Raw genomic sequence first — 24,786 nt, 5'->3', positions numbered from 1 at the left:
GCGGATAAAAAAACAAAATGCTACAGGCTGCGTCCTACGCTGGTCGCCGCAGCGTCAAAACGACGCATGCGGCAGCCTCCGCATACAGCCGCACGACCTGCGTACCTAATGTTAAAGATAGGTACGCAGGCCGCATGCGGGCGGCATGCAGAAGTAGGCGGAGCTAGCGGCGGAGGTGCGGCCGAGGGCGGGGCTTCACTGAGGAAGTCCGCAGCCGTCCGCAGATCAGGGAAACGCAAATGTGAAAGTACCCTTAGAAAGGTTTCAAATATGATGCTTTACCCACATTGGAGGGCATTTTTACTGCATAGTAAGCATTTACCCAGCATTTCAATATTTAGGCTATGTGCACACGTTCAGGATTTCTTGCAGAAAATTCCTGAGAAAAACCTGAAATTTTCTGCAAGAAATCTGCAAGAAATCTGCATGCGTTTTTTGCGCTGTTTTTTCCACGGTTTTGACGTGTTTTTGTGGCGTTTTTTGTGCGTTTTTTATGCGTTTTTTTCCGGACATTTCCCAATGCATTTTATAGTGGGAACTCTGCAAAAAAAACACGCAAAATTAATGAACATGCTGCGTTTTTTACCGCGATGCGTTTTTTTCGCGGAAAAAACGCATCATGTGCATAAAACATGCGGAATTCATTCTAAATGATGGGATGCTTATTGTATGCTGTTTTTTTGCGGTTTTATAGCGTTTTTATCGCGAAAAAAACGCGAAAAATCAGCAACGTGTGCACACAGCCTTAATGTTTTTTTGCATATTTTATCAGCGCTTCATGAGTAGCAATTTTGTTCAGACAGTAAAAAGGTCACCAATAAAAGAGAGGTCCATGGTAATATCACAAGAGTGACTCGCCACGCATCAGATCACAGGGGAGAACGTAGTATTGCACTCCATAGCCAATCAATCCAGCTCGTTCTCACAGTCAGAAAACTCTGACGAGGGGTTTCTCTACAACCAAAGTTCATTTTGGCATAATAATAAGTTCCACAATTGGATGTGTTAAAAAAAAATGTTCCTGTGCTGAGTGTAATGATTCGATCCCTCAGTGTTTGGGGAATATTGAAAGAAATATTAAATTTAATAGTTTACAATGCGCATTGATAATCAGGATACAATAATTTGGGTTAACAAACATGTATTCATATTCTTTGTATGTGAAATATGTAGTTTCAACTTATATGTGTGTCACAGTCTGAGTGACAGATGACAGATGAGCGCATGAGCAGCTAAGGCTAGGTTCACATTGCGTTAGTGGCAGTCCGCTGACGGAATCCGTTTTATAGTGACACTAACGCGGCACTAACGCTATGTAACGGATACGTTAGCGCACCCATTGACTGCCATTATGTAGCGCATCGCAACGCATGTCATAATCGGCTCTATCTGCGCTAGCGGGTGACGGACCCGAAACGCTGCAGACTGCGTCCGAGGGTCCGTCACAGAATGACAGAACATCACGAACGCATACCGATTATGACATGCGTTAGCGATGCGCTACATAATGGCAGTCAATGGGTGCGCTAACGGATCCGTTACATAGCGTTAGTGCCGCGTTAGTGTCCCTATGAAACGGATTCCGTCAGCGGACTGCCACTAACGCAATGTGAACCTAGCCTAAGAGTGAATTTAACGTAAGAATAACGTTTGATGTATGAAAGAGACCTCATGATTCATGGTATGCTAGAAAAAAAAAACTTCTGTTCATGGGAAATAATGCGATTCAGTTAAATTATTAGAATATTAAGATATATTTAAATATTATTAACTCAACATATATTTCTATATTTCTTTAGTCATTATTATTTCTTGATGTAGTTAATAGTGGATAAGTGCAATCACACATAAATATGGTTTATCAAGAAAATCTACATTTAGAACATTTTTTTCAAATGATTATTTTATGGTATTTTTTTAATAGTGTTATAGTGTTTTTTTAATGGTTACATAGATGAGTACACATTTTCAAACAAATATATGGCATAAAGCTGATAAGACAGTTATAAAATAATTATTTTTAATTTTGGTTTTTACAAATGAATTTTTTTTCATAAAATATTTTCTGATATTAAGGGGGAAATGTGTTTTTGATCCTGATTACATCATCACATTTCATCAATACCTCTTTGTCACACATTTTAATAAAGAAGATATATTAATAAGGTACTATTGGGTATAATAACATTAAGTATTATAAGAATCTTTTTTTTTTACTCTAATGAAGGGTATTACATGCAAAGTTACATAATTTATGAAAACATCTAGATAATGTAAATATTAAAGGGAATGTGTTGAGACATAAACCTCTGCATTTATCATCAATATATAAAGGCCTTATTTTTATTTTCCATTTTTAATGTTTATTCTTATTTCATTTTTATTCTTAATTTGTATTTTTTTATCTCAAGAAGAAAAACATCAATATTTAATAAAGTAATGTCTAGTACAAGAATATTGCTTCATTAAATATAGTGACCATATGGTTTCATTATAAGGAGAAATGTTTCAATTCTGAGTTAAATACAACAATTCTTTCACTCATTCATTCATTCATTCATTCATATATATTCTTATTTTGGTTCATGGCTATACATTCTTACATATTATTGGACTAATAAATATAAATGATTAATAAAGTTTTAGTAATAAAGATGGAAACACTTGTTACATAAGGGTCATTCCATGTCAAGTGGACCGGTGGTCCCCACTCGACCTTCTCCGATTTTGCTGAAAATTTATAAGGATGTACATGTATGTTTGAAAAGAGGTTCTGTAAATTTTTAGGGCCAGATCTCAAATACATTGGGCACTGTTGACCTTTCACTGGAGGTTCCACCAAGCCTGCGGCTTCAGCTAAGAGGATTTTGCAAACTTTGGCACATAGCCATTAGAGTTCTATACTGGCTATGATGCTGAAATTTGGCATACTACCTCAACTTTTGCTGCTAAACACGATAAAAGTATTACCGGCTATGACAAAACAGTATTTCGGACGCAATTTTGTGTCAAAGTAGCTTGAAAAACGCGTCGCATAAAATTTATGCCAAACTTTGCCCATATATAACGCAAGACCAAAAACCAATAGTAACTGGTGCTTTGCCCTGTACACCAAACATCTACATGACTTTGCATTGCTGCAATATCACGGTCAAAGCATATGTATTTGTGGAAATATTCACACCCACATATGATGAAAAACTTAAAAAAACGAATTTTACCTATTTTTAGGTCAAATTTCTCAAAAAGCGTACCCCTAAAATATATTAATTCTGATATCATTAGAAAGAGCACATTTTTCTCTACAAGGATCATTGGGTTTTTTTTTTTTTGGAGTCTCTCAGTTTAAGAAATGAAAAATGCCACTGAACATGGTGTTATTTATTAATACGCAATGAATGGTAACTGCACTATTCAAACCCTTGCGTTGGTCCATGGTGGTTATACCACAACCAATTCCCTAAAAATTGGTATTATAATCCTATTAAGAATTGTAACAATGCTGCCTTTCGAGAATTGGCAGCCCCCATCGCCTAGGAGCCATGGTCGATAGCCGTGCAAGGCGAGCCTCGGACGGTCTCTTTATCGCAGGTTCCGAAGCCTGAGGGTGGGTGTCTTTGCCTAGGATCCCAAGCCTAATATTGGGTATCTTTTGATGGTTCCCAAGCCATAATGTTCAGTCTAAGTGGTCTGGAATTGTTGCTGAATTTTCAACATAATCAGTTCAGAGAAGCTGTATTGTCGGCCCATTGCTGTTGCAGCTGGTGCTGGAATTATTGCAATGATTGACTGCTCAGGAATCCAGCATGTATCATTTCTCACAGGCCAGTGAAAGAAGCTAGCTGGTCCATGAGGATGCATAAAATTTATGAATGCATCATGCTTGTCAACTGAAATTTCAGAAATATTTCCAGTCCACCAGTTCCTATCGTAAATGCAGGCAATGTATTGCCCTGGTTGGAGGTTTGCAATTGACACAAAAGGCATTTCTGATCTGACAGATCTATCTACATGGACAATGAAAGATGATGGGTCATTTGACACCCTTGAAATGCGAATCTTTTTGTCATCAATTGGCACAAACTGGTGATTTTCTCTTGTTCCAGCAATTGTATGTCCATCTTTGAACCTTTCCTCTTGATCTACCCGTATTTCGTCAATTGTTTCTTTTGGAACAAAAAAAAACTTGATTCCATGCAGTTTCTTGTTGCAAAAGTTGAATAAATCCACCGGGGTCAGTATTTGGTTTTCAGTTGGGCGTTGAAGACTGGCACGAGCTGCCAGCCTCTTTGCTGTCCCTCCAATCCCATCACAGGGCGACTTTCCATGACTGGTACCAAAAAAATTCCATTCAGCGCTGATATTGAAATCAGCATTGTGGTGGCACAAGTTGAGAACAATTTTGAAATTTTTGTACTGGGCTGCAGATCCATCGCTGAAGTAGTGGATATGACGAATCCCATAGATGAGAGTCTTGAGATACTCCACAATTACTGATAAGAAAGTGTGGACTGCAACTGTGTCATGTCGTGAGTAATCACTGATTATGCACAAGCTGATGTTCTGCGCAGCTTCACCATTTAACTCCTTGAAGTAAATTACAAACGCACCGACGCATACTGTGCAAGCACCGCACAACGGGGGCAGCGGATGCTGTTTTTCAACGCATCCGCTGCCCCATTGTGAGGTGCGGGGAGGAGGGGACTGAGTGAGAAAAGACGGGAACGACGCACCAAAAAACGTTACAAGCAATGTTTTTTGGTGGCGACGGTCCGACGCAACACGACACAACCGTCGCACGACAGTTGCGACGTGTGGCAAAGCATCGCACTGCGTTGCTAATGCAAGTCAATGGAGAAAAAACGCATCCTGCAAGCACTTTTGCAGGATGCGTTTTTTCTCCAAAACGACGCATAGTGACGTGCAGTGCACGATGCTAGTGTGAAAGTAGCCTTATCGCCTCCATGCCACGCCGCATTGATGCAAAAGAAGCCCCGACCAAGTACACTATTGAGTGCATTTACTGAACATACATTTAAGTAGGCCGATATATTGAAATAATTTAGAGGGGGCACCACGGCTCGTGGGATCACAACAAGACCTAGAATTAACCAGTACAGCAAACAAAGAGAAACAGACTAGGTCTATACAATGAAGGATCACCACACTAGACTATGGCTATAATAATAAAGACACAATTTTATTCAGATAACAATGTATACAGCAAACCACATACAGTTTTAAAAACAGTTAAAAAGGCAATACCTTGCCATGCAACACAAACCCACAATATGGTTAGTAGCCCACTTTTAATCAATAGAACAATATAGTGATCATTTTAATTTAGCATTAACTGCATAGACAACATATCCTTATGCCAAAAAATAGCCAAATATAGTGCAAATAAAGTGCCTAATATAGACACCCCACCTCACACATCAATATAGCCTAGCTACCAATACAGGCAGATAATAACCTGGCTCGGACAAAGGATAACAGTATATATAATACAGAGGCCACACAGGGCTACTCAGGTCAATGGTAAATTGAGCAGTTTAAACATGACTATACAAAATGATATAGAGCCCCGCGGTCAGCAAATAGCATGACCAAACAATGGTACAATGATGTATAATTACCAAATAGCCCAGCAACCCCTACTACGCAGTAACATCCTGCAGCTGGACTGGCTCTAAGTGTGGGCTACACAGCTACCCAACGCGTGTCGCCACCTGCTGGTGGCTTCGTCAGGGGTAATGTGTATGTACACAGTTTGCTGTTTAAATATAAAGAGCATAAGCGTTTTTACCTGAATCAGCTGTGTCGCTGAAACATTCCGCCGCATGGAGCTTCAGGCGGCAGCCATTATGCAGGAGCGCATGCTCCGGCGTGTCATGGGCGTCGGCATAGTCAGGCAGAGTTGCCAAGGATACAGGACGCTACAAATCAGAGCGCCTGCTCTGAAGTGCTTGTAGGCGTCAATACAATTAGGCAGGGTTGCCAAGGATACACAGCGCTGCAAACAAAAGCGCACGCCACGGTACATTGTGGGCGTCAGCATTCTCGAGCAAAGTTGTCAAGGATACATGACGCTACTTATCCGGCGCACGCGTACAAACAAGGTAGACAATCCTGTCTCCCTGCTACTATGATTTAAGGAACTTCCCCGAAACCCCAAGTATGTAAGCGAAATATATATAGAGATATCGATACCTTGGCAACTAAAAGAGGTAAACATCAGAAGCACGTATAAGGTGCCCCAATACAACATTGGTAGTAGAGCATGATACTTCAAATTGTTACAGAACACTGCAAATCACAGCGCCTGCTCCGACATGTTTGTGGGCGTCAATATAATAAAGCAGGGTTGCCCAGGATACATAACGCTACACACAAGAGCGCACGCTGAGGCATGTAATGGACACCGTCCTTCTCGGACAGAGTTACCAAGGATATATGATGCTACTTATACGGCGCATGCGTACAGACAGGGTAGGCAATCCTGTCTCCCTTCTGTTGTAATTTGAGGGGCTTGGCCCCAAATTTCTAAGTATGCAAGCGATATGTACAGAGTTGTTCTGGCAACTGAATAGGGTATAAACCATGGGCACGTATACAGTGCCCCAGAAAGTCATCAGTAGCAAAGCATGGTTTTTTGAGTTATTGGCCCCTCACCTAGAAAGGCACACAAGACGGTGCCCAACTAGGCGAATGAGCCTAGACAGCATGAACGGTACAGTGAATTATTAAACCCACGTTACCCAGAGTGTCGCTACAATACAAGCGAAAGGGCCAATATTGGCCTCTAGAAGATACAAACTATACCTAGGTACAGAAACCCCTATATGGGACGATAATAGTATGACCCTGCTACCATTAAAAGGATATGTTGTCCATGTAGGTGAAAACATTATTTTATATACCCTGAATTAGAATATTACATAAAGTACATTATTATATCAAATATAACCAAAGGTCCAAATGTTACATAAACTGGGTAAAGATATGTTCCGAAAGAGATAGTGCTGCCGGACAAAAATCACAATGGCCAGTAGATAACAACTAGAGGATGGAGTAGTCTATTTATAAAAGCCAGTAAAAAGAAGATCCTCGTTCAGGCCAGACGGGGTAAGACAGTTCAGATTATAAATCCATCTGGACTCTCTTCTCAGAAGCTCCGAAGATATGTCCCCACCCCTAATATTGGACTGGACTTCCTCAAGTCCCAATATCCTGGTGCCCCTCCACTTGGAGTTGTGTTCGGCCAGGTAATGTGAGGCCACCGAGGAAATATTCTTTCCCTTCGTCTTGTCTTTGTTAGCAGTTGTAATATTTGAAAAGTGTTGCTGGATGCGTTTTCTTAATTCCTGGGTTGTTTGGCCCACGTAGATTTTCAGACAAGGGCAAATTAAGGCATATATCAAATTGCGTGATTTGCAATTGAAATAAGACTTGGTAGGAATCTGTAAAGATAAAGAGGACAGAATAGATGCATCACCAAGAACAAATGGACAAATATTACAGGTCCCACATGGGAATGTGCCAATGAGTCTAGATCCCCTGTTGAGTTTTCTAGTAGGGCGCTGGAAGTGACTATGACTCAAGCGGTCTCTGAGATTCCTAGCCCTTCTAGCTATCAAACTCGGCTGGGTGGCAATGTGGGGATTAAGCCTGGATTCGCTTAATAAAATGCCCCAATATTTAGATAAGATCTGTCTCACATCTTGCCACTGGTTGTTGTAAGTAGTGATGATGCCGAGAGGCTTTTCAGTGGCTTTGAACCTAGACTGTAACAGGCCCATCCTACTGCTATCTCTAGCTGCCCCGAAGGCACGTGATATTACCTTGTGTGGGTATCCTCTCTCACGAAATCGCGAGGTAAGATCCCGAGAATGCTCCAGAAAGTCCCCCTGTCGGGAGCAGTTCCTTCTCACTCTATAAAATTGGCCTTTGGGGATTCCTCTCTTTAGATGGTAAGGATGGAAGCTGGTGAAATGTAGCAGGCTGTTAGACGCCGTGGGTTTCCTGTAGAGCGTAGTTGTAATCCGGTTGCCGCTTATACACAGTTCCAGATCCAAAAATTCAATCTTTGATTGTGAGAATTGCGAGGTCAATCTGATGTTCCATGGATTGTCATTTAGTGCCTTGACAAACCCTTGACATTCCTCCAGGGTGCCTGTCCAGAGAAATACAACATCATCAATATAGCGTTGCCATTTGATTACATGTTTCAAGTAGCCCTCTAGACAGTACACCCTGGTGACCTCCCACCACCCCAAAAACAGGTTGGCATACGCAGGGGCACACCTAGCCCCCATAGCCGTGCCCCTCACCTGCCTGTAAAAGACACGATCGAAGATAAAGAAGTTCTTATCCAGTATGAACAGTAGTAGGTCCAACAAAAAAGAATCGTGTCCTCTGTCTCCGGTGGTGTTCTGGTCCAAGAAATAGGCTACAGCCTGAGTACCCAATTCGTGACTTATGCATGTGTAGAGTGACTCTACATCCAGAGTCACAAGCCAAGTGTCCGGGGGAACTTCAAAATCTTGGAGCTGTGAGATAAGAAAGGTAGAATCTCTCACATAGGATTTTAGGGTTAACACGAGCGGCTGAAGGAAAAAATCCACATATATACATGGCCGCTCCAATAGCCCCCCTATCCCTGACACAATTGGCCTACCTGGCGGGATATCCAGTGACTTATGCACTTTTGGGAGCATATAAAAAGTAGGGGTCTTTGGATGTAGATTAAACAGAAATTCCCTCTCACGTTTGGTGATGATATTATGTGCGAATGCAGTGTCCAGCAGAAGTTTCAGTTTTCTCTGGAAAACGTCTGTGGGGTCAGAAGGGAGAACCTGGTAACAGTCAGTATTATGTAGTTGACGATTCGCCTCCTGTGTATAGAGGTCCACAGGCCAAATAACCAGGTTACCCCCTTTATCCGCCTCTCGAATTACAAAATCCCTGTTAGACCCAAGCCTAGTTATAATGGACTGTTCCTCCTTCCCCAAGTTTTTACCTCTATTAGGGTCTAATTTAAGTTGATGAACCTCCCTGCAGACAGCGTCAAAAAAACATTGTACCGCAGGGCAGAGTGAAAAAGGAGGAGTAGCCTGTGACGGAAGTCTCCCAGTGAATTTACGTCTTGGACGACCATCCTCACCTTCATCGAGCAGATCCAACAGATCTCTCAGTGTCGCCCTGTCCGAGGGGGGGAGGTCATCAATGGCAGAAGGTCGATGATACAGAATTTTAAAAGTGAGTTGCCTGCAAAATAAATAAACGTCTTTAATCAGTGTAAATTTATCCAGCCCACTGGTCGGGCAAAAGGATAATCCTTTCTCTAACACTGAAACCTCACGGTCAGAGAGGGCATACTTAGACAGGTTTATTATTTGCAACTTACCCACATGAGGAGCACGGGACGGTATCGTCTCCGATATTACCGTCTCCTGTTCTGCCGTGTCTCCCGTTTGTAACGTGGAGACCACGCTTTGTAATTCCGCGTACGCTTCTTTGGGACGTTGTCTCCTCCTCCGACCCCTCCTATGGCGCCTTCGGTGTCGCTCGGTTCCGTTGATAAAAAATCGTCACTAGAGAGTGCTTCATAGGTCGTAGCGTTATTAGCACCCCCTCCGCCCACAGAGGGACTGGGTCTTTTATTTCCCCTGTGGGTCCACCTGAAGGCCCGCTCATTACCAAAATCCAGCTGATCCCTTCTGAACTTCTGTCTCTTTCTTGATATTACTTCCTTTTCAAAGGTATCAATTATAGTTTTGAGTTGGACCTGAAATGGCTCAACCAACACTTTTTTATCGAACTTGGCTAGTTTGGTTTCACACACTTTGATCTTTTCTCTGATTGTGCCCAGAACAGCTTGGTCATGCTCTAACAGCATGTCTATAATAATTTGAGAACATCTCAATAGACCAGTTTCCCAAGTTTTTTGGAATATGTCATCCACTTCCCATGCTGGGAAAATTTGCACCCTAAGGCCCCTAGGAACCAAACCAGCTTTTTTATATTCATCCAGTGTTTTCACATTCCACCATGTTTTGGTGAGTGCCTTATGTAAATTGGTGAGCTCCTTGGTGACAGCATGAAAATCACCATCCACAGTGCCCCCTGATCGTATAGTAGCTGCATCCTCACAACAAAAAATGCTTGACGCCTGATTGCTCCATGCAGCTTCCCTTGCTGCCAAATCCATAATAATAAATTAAATAAACAATATATATAAAAAAATACAATATACTGCACAATATCAAGTAATAAATACCAACAAGAACCGTGTGCCAACACCCAGAAAATATGGGCCAGCAAAGCCCATATATACGGACATATATTGAAATAATTTAGAGGGGGCACCACGGCTCGTGGGATCACAACAAGACCTAGAATTAACCAGTACAGCAAACAAAGAGAAACAGACTAGGTCTATACAATGAAGGATCACCACACTAGACTATGGCTATAATAATAAAGACACAATTTTATTCAGATAACAATGTATACAGCAAACCACATACAGTTTTAAAAACAGTTAAAAAGGCAATACCTTGCCATGCAACACAAACCCACAATATGGTTAGTAGCCCACTTTTAATCAATAGAACAATATAGTGATCATTTTAATTTAGCATTAACTGCATAGACAACATATCCTTATGCCAAAAAATAGCCAAATATAGTGCAAATAAAGTGCCTAATATAGACACCCCACCTCACACATCAATATAGCCTAGCTACCAATACAGGCAGATAATAACCTGGCTCGGACAAAGGATAACAGTATATATAATACAGAGGCCACTGTATTATATATACTGTTATCCTTTGTCCGAGCCAGGTTATTATCTGCCTGTATTGGTAGCTAGGCTATATTGATGTGTGAGGTGGGGTGTCTATATTAGGCACTTTATTTGCACTATATTTGGCTATTTTTTGGCATAAGGATATGTTGTCTATGCAGTTAATGCTAAATTAAAATGATCACTATATTGTTCTATTGATTAAAAGTGGGCTACTAACCATATTGTGGGTTTGTGTTGCATGGCAAGGTATTGCCTTTTTAACTGTTTTTAAAACTGTATGTGGTTTGCTGTATACATTGTTATCTGAATAAAATTGTGTCTTTATTATTATAGCCATAGTCTAGTGTGGTGATCCTTCATTGTATAGACCTAGTCTGTTTCTCTTTGTTTGCTGTACTGGTTAATTCTAGGTCTTGTTGTGATCCCACGAGCCGTGGTGCCCCCTCTAAATTATTTCAATATATGTCCGTATATATGGGCTTTGCTGGCCCATATTTTCTGGGTGTTGGCACACGGTTCTTGTTGGTATTTATTACTTGATATTGTGCAGTATATTGTATTTTTTTATATATATTGTTTATTTAATTTATTATTATGGATTTGGCAGCAAGGGAAGCTGCATGGAGCAATCAGGCGTCAAGCATTTTTTGTTGTGAGGATGCAGCTACTATACGATCAGGGGGCACTGTGGATGGTGATTTTCATGCTGTCACCAAGGAGCTCACCAATTTACATAAGGCACTCACCAAAACATGGTGGAATGTGAAAACACTGGATGAATATAAAAAAGCTGGTTTGGTTCCTAGGGGCCTTAGGGTGCAAATTTTCCCAGCATGGGAAGTGGATGACATATTCCAAAAAACTTGGGAAACTGGTCTATTGAGATGTTCTCAAATTATTATAGACATGCTGTTAGAGCATGACCAAGCTGTTCTGGGCACAATCAGAGAAAAGATCAAAGTGTGTGAAACCAAACTAGCCAAGTTCGATAAAAAAGTGTTGGTTGAGCCATTTCAGGTCCAACTCAAAACTATAATTGATACCTTTGAAAAGGAAGTAATATCAAGAAAGAGACAGAAGTTCAGAAGGGATCAGCTGGATTTTGGTAATGAGCGGGCCTTCAGGTGGACCCACAGGGGAAATAAAAGACCCAGTCCCTCTGTGGGCGGAGGGGGTGCTAATAACGCTACGACCTATGAAGCACTCTCTAGTGACGATTTTTTATCAACGGAACCGAGCGACACCGAAGGCGCCATAGGAGGGGTCGGAGGAGGAGACAACGTCCCAAAGAAGCGTACGCGGAATTACAAAGCGTGGTCTCCACGTTACAAACGGGAGACACGGCAGAACAGGAGACGGTAATATCGGAGACGATACCGTCCCGTGCTCCTCATGTGGGTAAGTTGCAAATAATAAACCTGTCTAAGTATGCCCTCTCTGACCGTGAGGTTTCAGTGTTAGAGAAAGGATTATCCTTTTGCCCGACCAGTGGGCTGGATAAATTTACACTGATTAAAGACGTTTATTTATTTTGCAGGCAACTCACTTTTAAAATTCTGTATCATCGACCTTCTGCCATTGATGACCTCCCCCCCTCGGACAGGGCGACACTGAGAGATCTGTTGGATCTGCTCGATGAAGGTGAGGATGGTCGTCCAAGACGTAAATTCACTGGGAGACTTCCGTCACAGGCTACTCCTCCTTTTTCACTCTGCCCTGCGGTACAATGTTTTTTTGACGCTGTCTGCAGGGAGGTTCATCAACTTAAATTAGACCCTAATAGAGGTAAAAACTTGGGGAAGGAGGAACAGTCCATTATAACTAGGCTTGGGTCTAACAGGGATTTTGTAATTCGAGAGGCGGATAAAGGGGGTAACCTGGTTATTTGGCCTGTGGACCTCTATACACAGGAGGCGAATCGTCAACTACATAATACTGACTGTTACCAGGTTCTCCCTTCTGACCCCACAGACGTTTTCCAGAGAAAACTGAAACTTCTGCTGGACACTGCATTCGCACATAATATCATCACCAAACGTGAGAGGGAATTTCTGTTTAATCTACATCCAAAGACCCCTACTTTTTATATGCTCCCAAAAGTGCATAAGTCACTGGATATCCCGCCAGGTAGGCCAATTGTGTCAGGGATAGGGGGGCTATTGGAGCGGCCATGTATATATGTGGATTTTTTCCTTCAGCCGCTCGTGTTAACCCTAAAATCCTATGTGAGAGATTCTACCTTTCTTATCTCACAGCTCCAAGATTTTGAAGTTCCCCCGGACACTTGGCTTGTGACTCTGGATGTAGAGTCACTCTACACATGCATAAGTCACGAATTGGGTACTCAGGCTGTAGCCTATTTCTTGGACCAGAACACCACCGGAGACAGAGGACACGATTCTTTTTTGTTGGACCTACTACTGTTCATACTGGATAAGAACTTCTTTATCTTCGATCGTGTCTTTTACAGGCAGGTGAGGGGCACGGCTATGGGGGCTAGGTGTGCCCCTGCGTATGCCAACCTGTTTTTGGGGTGGTGGGAGGTCACCAGGGTGTACTGTCTAGAGGGCTACTTGAAACATGTAATCAAATGGCAACGCTATATTGATGATGTTGTATTTCTCTGGACAGGCACCCTGGAGGAATGTCAAGGGTTTGTCAAGGCACTAAATGACAATCCATGGAACATCAGATTGACCTCGCAATTCTCACAATCAAAGATTGAATTTTTGGATCTGGAACTGTGTATAAGCGGCAACCGGATTACAACTACGCTCTACAGGAAACCCACGGCGTCTAACAGCCTGCTACATTTCACCAGCTTCCATCCTTACCATCTAAAGAGAGGAATCCCCAAAGGCCAATTTTATAGAGTGAGAAGGAACTGCTCCCGACAGGGGGACTTTCTGGAGCATTCTCGGGATCTTACCTCGCGATTTCGTGAGAGAGGATACCCACACAAGGTAATATCACGTGCCTTCGGGGCAGCTAGAGATAGCAGTAGGATGGGCCTGTTACAGTCTAGGTTCAAAGCCACTGAAAAGCCTCTCGGCATCATCACTACTTACAACAACCAGTGGCAAGATGTGAGACAGATCTTATCTAAATATTGGGGCATTTTATTAAGCGAATCCAGGCTTAATCCCCACATTGCCACCCAGCCGAGTTTGATAGCTAGAAGGGCTAGGAATCTCAGAGACCGCTTGAGTCATAGTCACTTCCAGCGCCCTACTAGAAAACTCAACAGGGGATCTAGACTCATTGGCACATTCCCATGTGGGACCTGTAATATTTGTCCATTTGTTCTTGGTGATGCATCTATTCTGTCCTCTTTATCTTTACAGATTCCTACCAAGTCTTATTTCAATTGCAAATCACGCAATTTGATATATGCCTTAATTTGCCCTTGTCTGAAAATCTACGTGGGCCAAACAACCCAGGAATTAAGAAAACGCATCCAGCAACACTTTTCAAATATTACAACTGCTAACAAAGACAAGACGAAGGGAAAGAATATTTCCTCGGTGGCCTCACATTACCTGGCCGAACACAACTCCAAGTGGAGGGGCACCAGGATATTGGGACTTGAGGAAGTCCAGTCCAATATTAGGGGTGGGGACATATCTTCGGAGCTTCTGAGAAGAGAGTCCAGATGGATTTATAATCTGAACTGTCTTACCCCGTCTGGCCTGAACGAGGATCTTCTTTTTACTGGCTTTTATAAATAGACTACTCCATCCTCTAGTTGTTATCTACTGGCCATTGTGATTTTTGTCCGGCAGCACTATCTCTTTCGGAACATATCTTTACCCAGTTTATGTAACATTTGGACCTTTGGTTATATTTGATATAATAATGTACTTTATGTAATATTCTAATTCAGGGTATATAAAATAATGTTTTCACCTACATGGACAACATATCCTTTTAATGGTAGCAGGGTCATACTATTATCGTCCCATATAGGGGTTTCTGTACCTAGGTATAGTTTGTATCTTCTAGAGGCCAATATTGGCCCTTTCGCTTGTATTGTAGCGACACTCTGGGTAACGTGGGTTTAATAATTCACTGTACCGTTCATGCTGTCTAGGCTCATTCGCCTAGTTGGGCACCGTCTTGTTGTGTGCCTTTCTAGGTGAGGGGCCAATAACTCAAAAAACCATGCTTTGCTACTGATGACTTTCTGGGGCACTGTATACGTGCCCATGGTTTATACCCTATTCAGTTGCCAGAACAACTCTGTACATATCGCTTGCATACTTAGAAATTTGGGGCCAAGCCCCTCAAATTACAACAGAAGGGAGACAGGATTGCCTACCCTGTCTGTACGCATGCGCCGTATAAGTAGCATCATATATCCTTGGTAACTCTGTCCGAGAAGGACGGTGTCCATTACATGCCTCAGCGTGCGCTCTTGTGTGTAGCGTTATGTATCCTGGGCAACCCTGCTTTATTATATTGACGCCCACAAACATGTCGGAGCAGGCGCTGTGATTTGCAGTGTTCTGTAACAATTTGAAGTATCATGCTCTACTACCAATGTTGTATTGGGGCACCTTATACGTGCTTCTGATGTTTACCTCTTTTAGTTGCCAAGGTATCGATATCTCTATATATATTTCGCTTACATACTTGGGGTTTCGGGGAAGTTCCTTAAATCATAGTAGCAGGGAGACAGGATTGTCTACCTTGTTTGTACGCGTGCGCCGGATAAGTAGCGTCATGTATCCTTGACAACTTTGCTCGAGAATGCTGACGCCCACAATGTACCGTGGCGTGCGCTTTTGTTTGCAGCGCTGTGTATCCTTGGCAACCCTGCCTAATTGTATTGACGCCTACAAGCACTTCAGAGCAGGCGCTCTGATTTGTAGCGTCCTGTATCCTTGGCAACTCTGCCTGACTATGCCGACGCCCATGACACGCCGGAGCATGCGCTCCTGCATAATGGCTGCCGCCTGAAGCTCCATGCGGCGGAATGTTTCAGCGACACAGCTGATTCAGGTAAAAACGCTTATGCTCTTTATATTTAAACAGCAAACTGTGTACATACACATTACCCCTGACGAAGCCACCAGCAGGTGGCGACACGCGTTGGGTAGCTGTGTAGCCCACACTTAGAGCCAGTCCAGCTGCAGGATGTTACTGCGTAGTAGGGGTTGCTGGGCTATTTGGTAATTATACATCATTGTACCATTGTTTGGTCATGCTATTTGCTGACCGCGGGGCTCTATATCATTTTGTATAGTCATGTTTAAACTGCTCAATTTACCATTGACCTGAGTAGCCCTGTGTGGCCTCTGTATTATATATACTGTTATCCTTTGTCCGAGCCAGGTTATTATCTGCCTGTATTGGTAGCTAGGCTATATTGATGTGTGAGGTGGGGTGTCTATATTAGGCACTTTATTTGCACTATATTTGGCTATTTTTTGGCATAAGGATATGTTGTCTATGCAGTTAATGCTAAATTAAAATGATCACTATATTGTTCTATTGATTAAAAGTGGGCTACTAACCATATTGTGGGTTTGTGTTGCATGGCAAGGTATTGCCTTTTTAACTGTTTTTAAAACTGTATGTGGTTTGCTGTATACATTGTTATCTGAATAAAATTGTGTCTTTATTATTATAGCCATAGTCTAGTGTGGTGATCCTTCATTGTATAGACCTAGTCTGTTTCTCTTTGTTTGCTGTACATTTAAGTAGGCCAACATTTCGGATTTTAACCCCTTCACCCCCAAGGGTGGTTTGCACGTTAATGACCGGGCCAATTTTTACAATTCTGACCACTGTCCCTTTATGAGGCTATAACTGTGGAACGCTTTGACGGATCTTGGCGATTCTGACATTGTTTTCTCGTGACATATTGTACTTCATGTTAAAGGTAAAATTTATTCGATATAACTTGCGTTTATTTGTGAAAAAAATGGAAATTTGGCGAAAATTTTGAAAATTTTGCAATTTTCCAACTTTGAATTTTTGTGCCCTTAAATCACAGACATATGTCACGCAAAATACTTAATAAGTAACATTTCCCACATGTCTACTTTACATCAGTACAATTTTGGAACCAAAATTTTTTTTTGTGACGGAGTTATAAGGGTTAAAAGTTGACCAGCAATTTCTCATTTTTACAACACCATTTTTTTTTAGGGACCACATCTCATTTGAAGTCATTTTGAGGGGTCTATATGATAGAAAATACTCAAGTGTGACACCATTCTAAAAACTGCACCCCTCAAGGTGCTCAAAACCACATTCAAGAAGTTTATTAACCCTTCAGGTGTTTCACAGGAATTTTTGGAATGTTTAAATAAAAATGAACATTTAACTTTTTTTCACACAAAATTTATTTCAGCTCCAATTTGTTTTATTTTACCAAGGGTAACAGGAGAAAATGGACCCCCAAAGTTGTTGTACAATTTGTCCTGAGTACGATGATACCCCATATGTGGGTGTAAACCATTGTTTAGGCGCATGGCAGAGCTTGGAAGGGAAGGAGCGCCATTTGACTTTTCAATGCAAAATTGACTGGAATTGAGATGGGACGCCATGTTGCGTTTGGAGAGCCCCTGATGTGCCTAAACATTGAAACTCCCTACAAGTGACACCATTTTGGAAAGTAGACCCCCTAAGGAACTTATCTAGATGTGTGGTGAGCACTTTGACCCACCAAGTGCTTCACAGAAGTTTATAATGCAGAGCCGTAAAAATAAAAAATCATATTTTTTCACAAAAATGATCTTTTCGCCCCCAATTTTTTATTTTCCCAAGGGTAAGAGAAGAAATTGGACCCCAAAAAATGTTGTGCAATTTGTCCTGAGTACGCTGATACCCCATATGTGGGTGTAAACCATTGTTTGGGCGCATGGCAGAGCTTGGAAGGGAAGGAGCGCCATTTGACTTTTCAATGCAAAATTGACTGGAATTGAGATGGGACGCCATGTTGCGTTTGGAGAGCCCCTGATGTGCCTAAACATTGAAACTCCCTACAAGTGACACCATTTTGGAAAGTAGACCCCCTAAGGAACTTATCTAGATGTGTGGTGAGCACTTTGACCCACCAAGTGCTTCACAGAAGTTTATAATGCAGAGCCGTAAAAATAAAAAATCATATTTTTTCACAAAAATGATCTTTTCGCCCCCAATTTTTTATTTTCCCAAGGGTAAGAGAAGAAATTGGACCCCAAAAAATGTTGTGCAATTTGTCCTGAGTACGCTGATACCCCATATGTGGGTGTAAACCATTGTTTGGGCGCATGGCAGAGCTTGGAAGGGAAGGAGCGCCATTTGACTTTTCAATGCAAAATTGACTGGAATTGAGATGGGACGCCATGTTGCGTTTGGAGAGCCCCTGATGTGCCTAAACATTGAAACTCCCTACAAGTGACACCATTTTGGAAAGTAGACCCCCTAAGGAACTTATCTAGATGTGTGGTGAGCACTTTGACCCACCAAGTGCTTCACAGAAGTTTATAATGCAGAGCCGTAAAAATAAAAAATCATATTTTTTCACAAAAATGATCTTTTTGCCCCCAATTTTTTATTTTCCCAATGGTAAGAGAAGAAATTGGACCCCAAAAAATGTTGTGCAATTTGTCCTGAGTACGCTGATACCCCATATGTGGGTGTAAACCATTGTTTGGGCGCATGGCAGAGCTTGGAAGGGAAGGAGCGCCATTTGACTTTTCAATGCAAAATTGACTGGAATTGAGATGGGACGCCATGTTGCGTTTGGAGAGCCCCTGATGTGCCTAAACATTGAAACTCCCTACAAGTGACACCATTTTGGAAAGTAGACCCCCTAAGGAACTTATCTAGATGTGTTTTGAGAGCTTTGAACCCCCAAGTGTTTCACTACAGATTATAACGCAGAGCCGTGAAAATAATTTTTTTTTTTTTCTCAAAAATGATTTTTTAGCCCCCAGCTTTGTATTTTTACAAGGGTAACAGAATAAATTGGACCCCAAAATTTGTTTTCCAATTTGTCCTGAGTACGCTGATACCCCATATGTGGGGGGGAACCACTGTTTGGGCGCATGACAGAGCTCGGAAGGGAAGGAGCGCCATTTGGAATGCAGACTTAAATGGATTGGTCAGCAGCCGTCACGTTGCATTTGCAGAGCCCCTGATGTACCCAAACAGTACAAACCCCCCACAAGTGACCCCATATTGGAAACTAGACCTCCCAAGGAACTTATCTAGATGTGTTTTGAGAAGTTTGAACCCTCAAGTGTTTCACTAAAGTTTATAGCGCAAAGCCGTGAAAATAAAAATTCTTTTTTTTATTTCACAAAAATGATTTTTTAGCCCCCAGTTTTGTATTTTCACAAGGGTAACAGGATAAATTAGACCCCAAAAGTTGTTGTCCAATTTGTCCTGAGTACGCTGATACCCCGTATGTGGGGGGGGGGAACCACTGTTTGGGCGCATGGCAGAGCTCAGAAGGGAAGGAGCGCCATTTGGAATGCAGACTTAGATGGATTGGTCTGCAGGCGTCACGTTGCATTTGCAGAGCCCCTGATGTACCCAAACAGTACAAACCCCCCACAAGTGACCCCATATTGGAAACTAGACCTCCCAAGGAACTTATCTAGATGTGTTGTGAGAACTTTGAACCCCCAAGTGTTTCACTACAGTTTATAATGCAGAGCCGTGAAAATAAAACATCTTTTTTTTCCCACAAAAATGATTTTTAGCCCCCCAAATTTTTATTTTCCTAAGGATAACAAGAGAACTTGGACCCCAGAAGTTGTTGTTCAATTTGTCCCGAGTACGCTGATAACACATATGTTGGGGTAAACCCCTTTTTGGGCGCACGGGAGAGCTCGGAAGGGAAGGAGCACTGTTTTACTTTTTCAACGCAGAATTGGCTGGAATTGAGATTGGACGCCATGTCGCGCTTGGAGAGCCCCTGATGTGCCTGGACATTGGAAACCCCCCAATTCTACCTGAAACCCTAACCCAAACACACCCCTAACCCTAATCCCAACGGTAACCCTAACCACACCCCTAGCCCTGACACACCCATAATTCTAATCCCAACCCTAATCCAAACGTAAATGTAATCCAAACCCTAACCCTAACTTTAGCCCCAACCCTAACTTTACCTCCAACCCTAGCCCTAACCCTAACCCTACCCCTAACCCTAACCCTAAACGTGACTGAAATACGTGGCACTGAAATACGTGGCACTGAAATACGTGGCACTGAAATACGTGGCACTGAAATACGTGGCACTGAAATACGTGATACGTGGCACTTAAATACGTGGCACTGAAACACGTGGCACTGAAATACGTGGCACTGAAATACGTGGCACTGAAATACGTGGCACTGAAATACGTGGCACTGAAATACGTGATACGTGGCACTTAAATACGTGGCACTTAAATACGTGGCACTGAAATACGTGGCACTTAAATACGTGGCACTTAAATACGTGGCACTGAAATACGTGGCACTGAAATACGTGGCACTGAAATACGTGGCACTGAAATACGTGGCACTGAAATACGTGGCACTGAAATACGTGGCACTGAAATACGTGATACGTGGCACTTAAATACGTGGCACTGAAACACGTGGCACTGAAATACGTGGCACTGAAATACGTGGCACTGAAATACGTGGCACTGAAATACGTGGCACTGAAATACGTGGCACTGAAATACGTGATACGTGGCACTTAAATACGTGGCACTTAAATACGTGGCACTGAAATACGTGGCACTGAAATACGTGGCACTTAAATACGTGGCACTGAAATACGTGGCACTGAAATACGTGGCACTGAAATACGTGGCACTGAAATACGTGGCACTGAAATACGTGGCACTGAAATAAGTGGCACTGAAATATGTGATATGTGGCACTTAAATATGTGGCACTGAAATACGTGGCACTGAAATACGTGGCACTGAAATACGTGGCACTGAAATACGTGGCACTGAAATACGTGATACGTGGCACTTAAATACGTGGCACTTAAATACGTGGCACTGAAAAACGTGGCACTGAAATACGTGGCACTTAAATACGTGGCACTGAAATACGTGGCACTGAAATACGTGGCACTGAAATACGTGGCACTGAAATACGTGGCACTGAAATAAGTGGCACTGAAATATGTGATATGTGGCACTTAAATATGTGGCACTGAAATACGTGGCACTGAAATACGTGGCACTGAAATACGTGGCACTGAAATACGTGGCACTGAAATACGTGGCACTGAAATACGTGATACGTGGCACTTAAATACGTGGCACTGAAACACGTGGCACTGAAATACGTGGCACTGAAATACGTGGCACTGAAATACGTGGCACTGAAATACGTGGCACTGAAATACGTGGCACTGAAATACGTGGCACTGAAATGCGGGGCACTGAAATACGTGATACGTGGCACTTAAATACGTGGCACTGAAACACGTGGCACTGAAATACGTGGCACTGAAATACGTGGCACTGAAATACGTGGCACTGAAATACGTGCAACTGAAATACGTGGTACTAAAATGTGGCACTGAAATACGTGATACGTGGCACTGAAATACGTGGCACTGAAACACGTGGCACTGAAATACGTGATACGTGGCACTGAAATACATGGCACTGAAATACGTGGCACTGAAATACGTGGCACTGAAATACGTGGCACTATGACTTCAGAAAATGTTCATTAAACGGTTAGGGGTGAGGTTAGGGGTAGAGTTAGGGTTAGGGTTTGGATCTCTATCACCTTGATGGTGGTGGGTGGCTTTTCAGTGTGTTTTCTGTTTTTTTCTATAAAAATGCATGTGTTTTTAACGCAAACAAACGCATGTGCTTAAAAACGCAAGAAAATACTGCAGGTTGTATTTCTGAAAATGAACGCATGCAGAAAAAAACCGCATGCGTTTGAAAACGCGACCAAACGCGTACAAAAAAACCGCATGCGTTTTCAATGTTAAATATAGGGAAGAAACGCATGCGTTTTTTTGTGCAAAAAACGCTGCAGACAAAAACACAAGTGTGAAACCAGCGACGCTTTTTATAGCAAAAAAGTTTTTGCGTCTCCACATTTTGAGACCTATAATTTTTCCACATTTGCTCCACAGAGTCATGTGAGGTCTTGTTTTTTGCGGGACGAGTTGACGTTTTTATTGGTAAAATTTTCGGACACGTGACCGTTTTTGATCGCTTTTTATTCCGATTTTTGTGAGGCAGAATGACCAAAAACCTGCTATTCATGAATTTCTTTTGGGAGAGGCGTTTATACCGTTCCGGGTTTGGTAAAATTGATAAAGCAGTTTTATTCGTCGGGTCAGTACGATTACAGCGATACCTCATTTACATCATTTTTTTATGTTTTGGCGCTTTTATACGATAAAAACTATTTTATAGAAAAAATAATTATTTTGGTATCGCTTTATTCTCAGGACTATAACTTTTTTATTTTTTTGCTGATGATGCTGTATGGCGGCTTGTTTTTTGCGGGACAAGATGACGTTTTCAGCGGTACCATGGATATTTATATCAGTCTTTTTGATCGCGTGTTATTCCACTTTTTGTTCGGCGGTATGGTAATAAAGCGTTGTTTTTTGCCTCGTTTTTTTTTTTTTTTTTCTTACGGTGTTTACTGAAGGGGTTAACTAGTGTGGCAGTTTTATAGGTTGGGTCGTTACGGACGTGGCGATACTAAATATGTGTACTTTTATTGTTTTTTTTTTTTAATTTAGATGAAGAAATGTATTTATGGGAATAATATATTTTTTTTTTTTTCATTATTTTGGAATATTTTTTTTTATTTTTTTTTACACATTTGGAAATTTTTTTTTTTACTTTTTTACTTTGCCCCAGGGGGGGACAATACAGATCGGTGATCTGCCAGTTTGCATAACACTCTGACAGATCACCGATCTGCGAGAAGTGCAGGCTGCTTCACAGTGCCTGCTCTGAGCAGGCTTCTGTGAAGCCACCTCCCTCCCTGCAGGACCCGGATCCGCGGCCATCTTGGATCCGGGTCTGGAGCAGGCAGGGAGGGAGGTAAGACCCTCGCAGCAACGCGATCACATCGCGTTGCTGCGGGGGGCTCAGGGAAGCCCGCAGGGAGCCCCCTCCCTGCGCGATGCTTCCCTGCATCGCCGGCACATCGCGATCATGTTTGATCGCGGTGTGCCGGGGGTTAATGTGCCGGGGGCGGTCCGTGACCGCTCCTGGCACATAGTGCCGGATGTCAGCTGCGATATGCAGCCGACACCCGGCCGCGCTCCCCCCGTGAGCGCGGCCGATCGGCTATGACGTACTATCCCGTCGGCGGTCATACGGGCCCACCCCACCTCGACGGGATAGTACGTCAAATGTCGGGAAGGGGTTAAAATAATTTTTCAAGCTGGTAGTATAAAGTATTCTAATTTAGGCTATGTGCAAACGTTGCGGATTAGCCTTAGGAATTTCTGGTGCGGATTCTGCCTCTCCTGGCAGAAAACGCAGCTGCGGATTTGTAGCGTTTTTTGTGCGGATCCGCAGCGATTTTGCTGCGTTTTTTTTGCGGATTTGCTGTGTTTTTTACCCCTGCGGATTTCTTTAATGGAATGGGTACAAAAGCGCTGCAGGTCCGCAAAAAATAAGTGACATGCTACTTCTTTTAAACCGCAGCGGATTTTCCGCAACATGGGCACAGCTTTTTTTTTTCTCATTGATTTACATTGTACTGTAAATCAATTGCGGATCTGCAGCGTTTCTGCACCGCAAAAAACGCTGCGGATCCGCAGAGAATCCGAAACGTGTGCACATAGCCTAACTGAGATAATGACTTTTGGGTTTTCATTGGTTGTAAGCCAAAATCATCAACATTAACAGAAATAAACACTTGAAATACATCACTATTTGTAATGACTCAATCTAATATGAGTTTCACTTTTTGTATTGAAGAACTGAAATAAATTAACTTTTTGGTGATATTCAAATTTTGTAAGAAGCACCTGTACTATCACCAATATATATCAAACGGTAGCACAATAGTATAATATCAGTACGTAGAATAATACTACCACCTAGTGGTTATCAGAGAATTCAAAAGAATTAGTACAAAGAAAATCTTTTTTTTTTTTAAAACAATTCCATTTAGGTGAAGTTATACGGCTCAAATAAGTCTATATATCGCAAGTGCAAAAAGGTTCAGAAATGTTATATGTAAAGTGCAAGTGCATACATAATTTTATATTCAATTATATAAGAAAAAAACTTTTATGTGGTTCAATCCGAATATTAGGGGAACCTTCTTGTAGTTCGGTCCATGTTTGTGAAAGTGCAGTGCTCCCATAAAAAGTGCTAATGCAAGAGCCTATATAATATACAAAAGGATGCAACTACTTGTAAGTGGACTCACAATTAGTGATGAGCGAATATACTCGTTACTTGAGATTTCTCGAGCACGCTCGGGTGACCTCCGAGTATTTTTTAGTGCTCAGAGATTTAGTTTTTCTTGCCACAGCTGAATGATTTACATCAGTTGGCCAGCATAAGTCATCGGGATCTGTGGAAGCGCATGTAGCGCGAAACAGCTGTCATCCTTAGACACCAGGTTCTCCCTGTCCATGTCCATGTCCAAATAAAGACATTTTACAGCATCGGGTTTGGTGAGTGCTGACCACTTTTTTTCTTTTACATGTGGGGGTTGCCTGGTTGCTAGGGAATCCCCACATGTAATCAAGCTGGATAACAGATGTAAATCATTCAGCTGCGGAAAGAAAAACTAAATCTCTGAGCACTAAAAAATAGAGGACCCCCGAGCGTACTCGAGAAATCTCGAGTAACGAGTATATTCGCTAATCACTACTCACAATACATCTCCAATAAGGACACCTTCCCCCTACATAAGGAGCACCCAAGTACTTCACAAGCGTTTTACAAAGCAAATGGAATACGAGTTAGTTACCAGCCTGGGCCCATCTAACGCACGTTTAGTGATTAGCTTCTTC

The 24,786-nt window shown here is 42.2% G+C and overlaps 1 protein-coding gene across 1 annotated transcript in view; it reads right to left on the bottom strand.

Moving 5' to 3' along the window:
• Positions 1–24,786, bottom strand: part of ANKRD31 (ankyrin repeat domain 31) — a 300,863-nt gene that overhangs the window by 272,898 nt on the left and 3,179 nt on the right. The window lies entirely within an intron of this gene.

The sequence above is a fragment of the Ranitomeya variabilis genome, chromosome 1 (genome assembly GCF_051348905.1).
Source record: "Ranitomeya variabilis isolate aRanVar5 chromosome 1, aRanVar5.hap1, whole genome shotgun sequence".
Classification (NCBI taxonomy): domain Eukaryota; kingdom Metazoa; phylum Chordata; class Amphibia; order Anura; family Dendrobatidae; genus Ranitomeya; species Ranitomeya variabilis.
The sequence above is the reverse complement of the archived record's forward strand: the minus strand, read 5'-3'. Positions and strand labels throughout refer to the sequence as shown.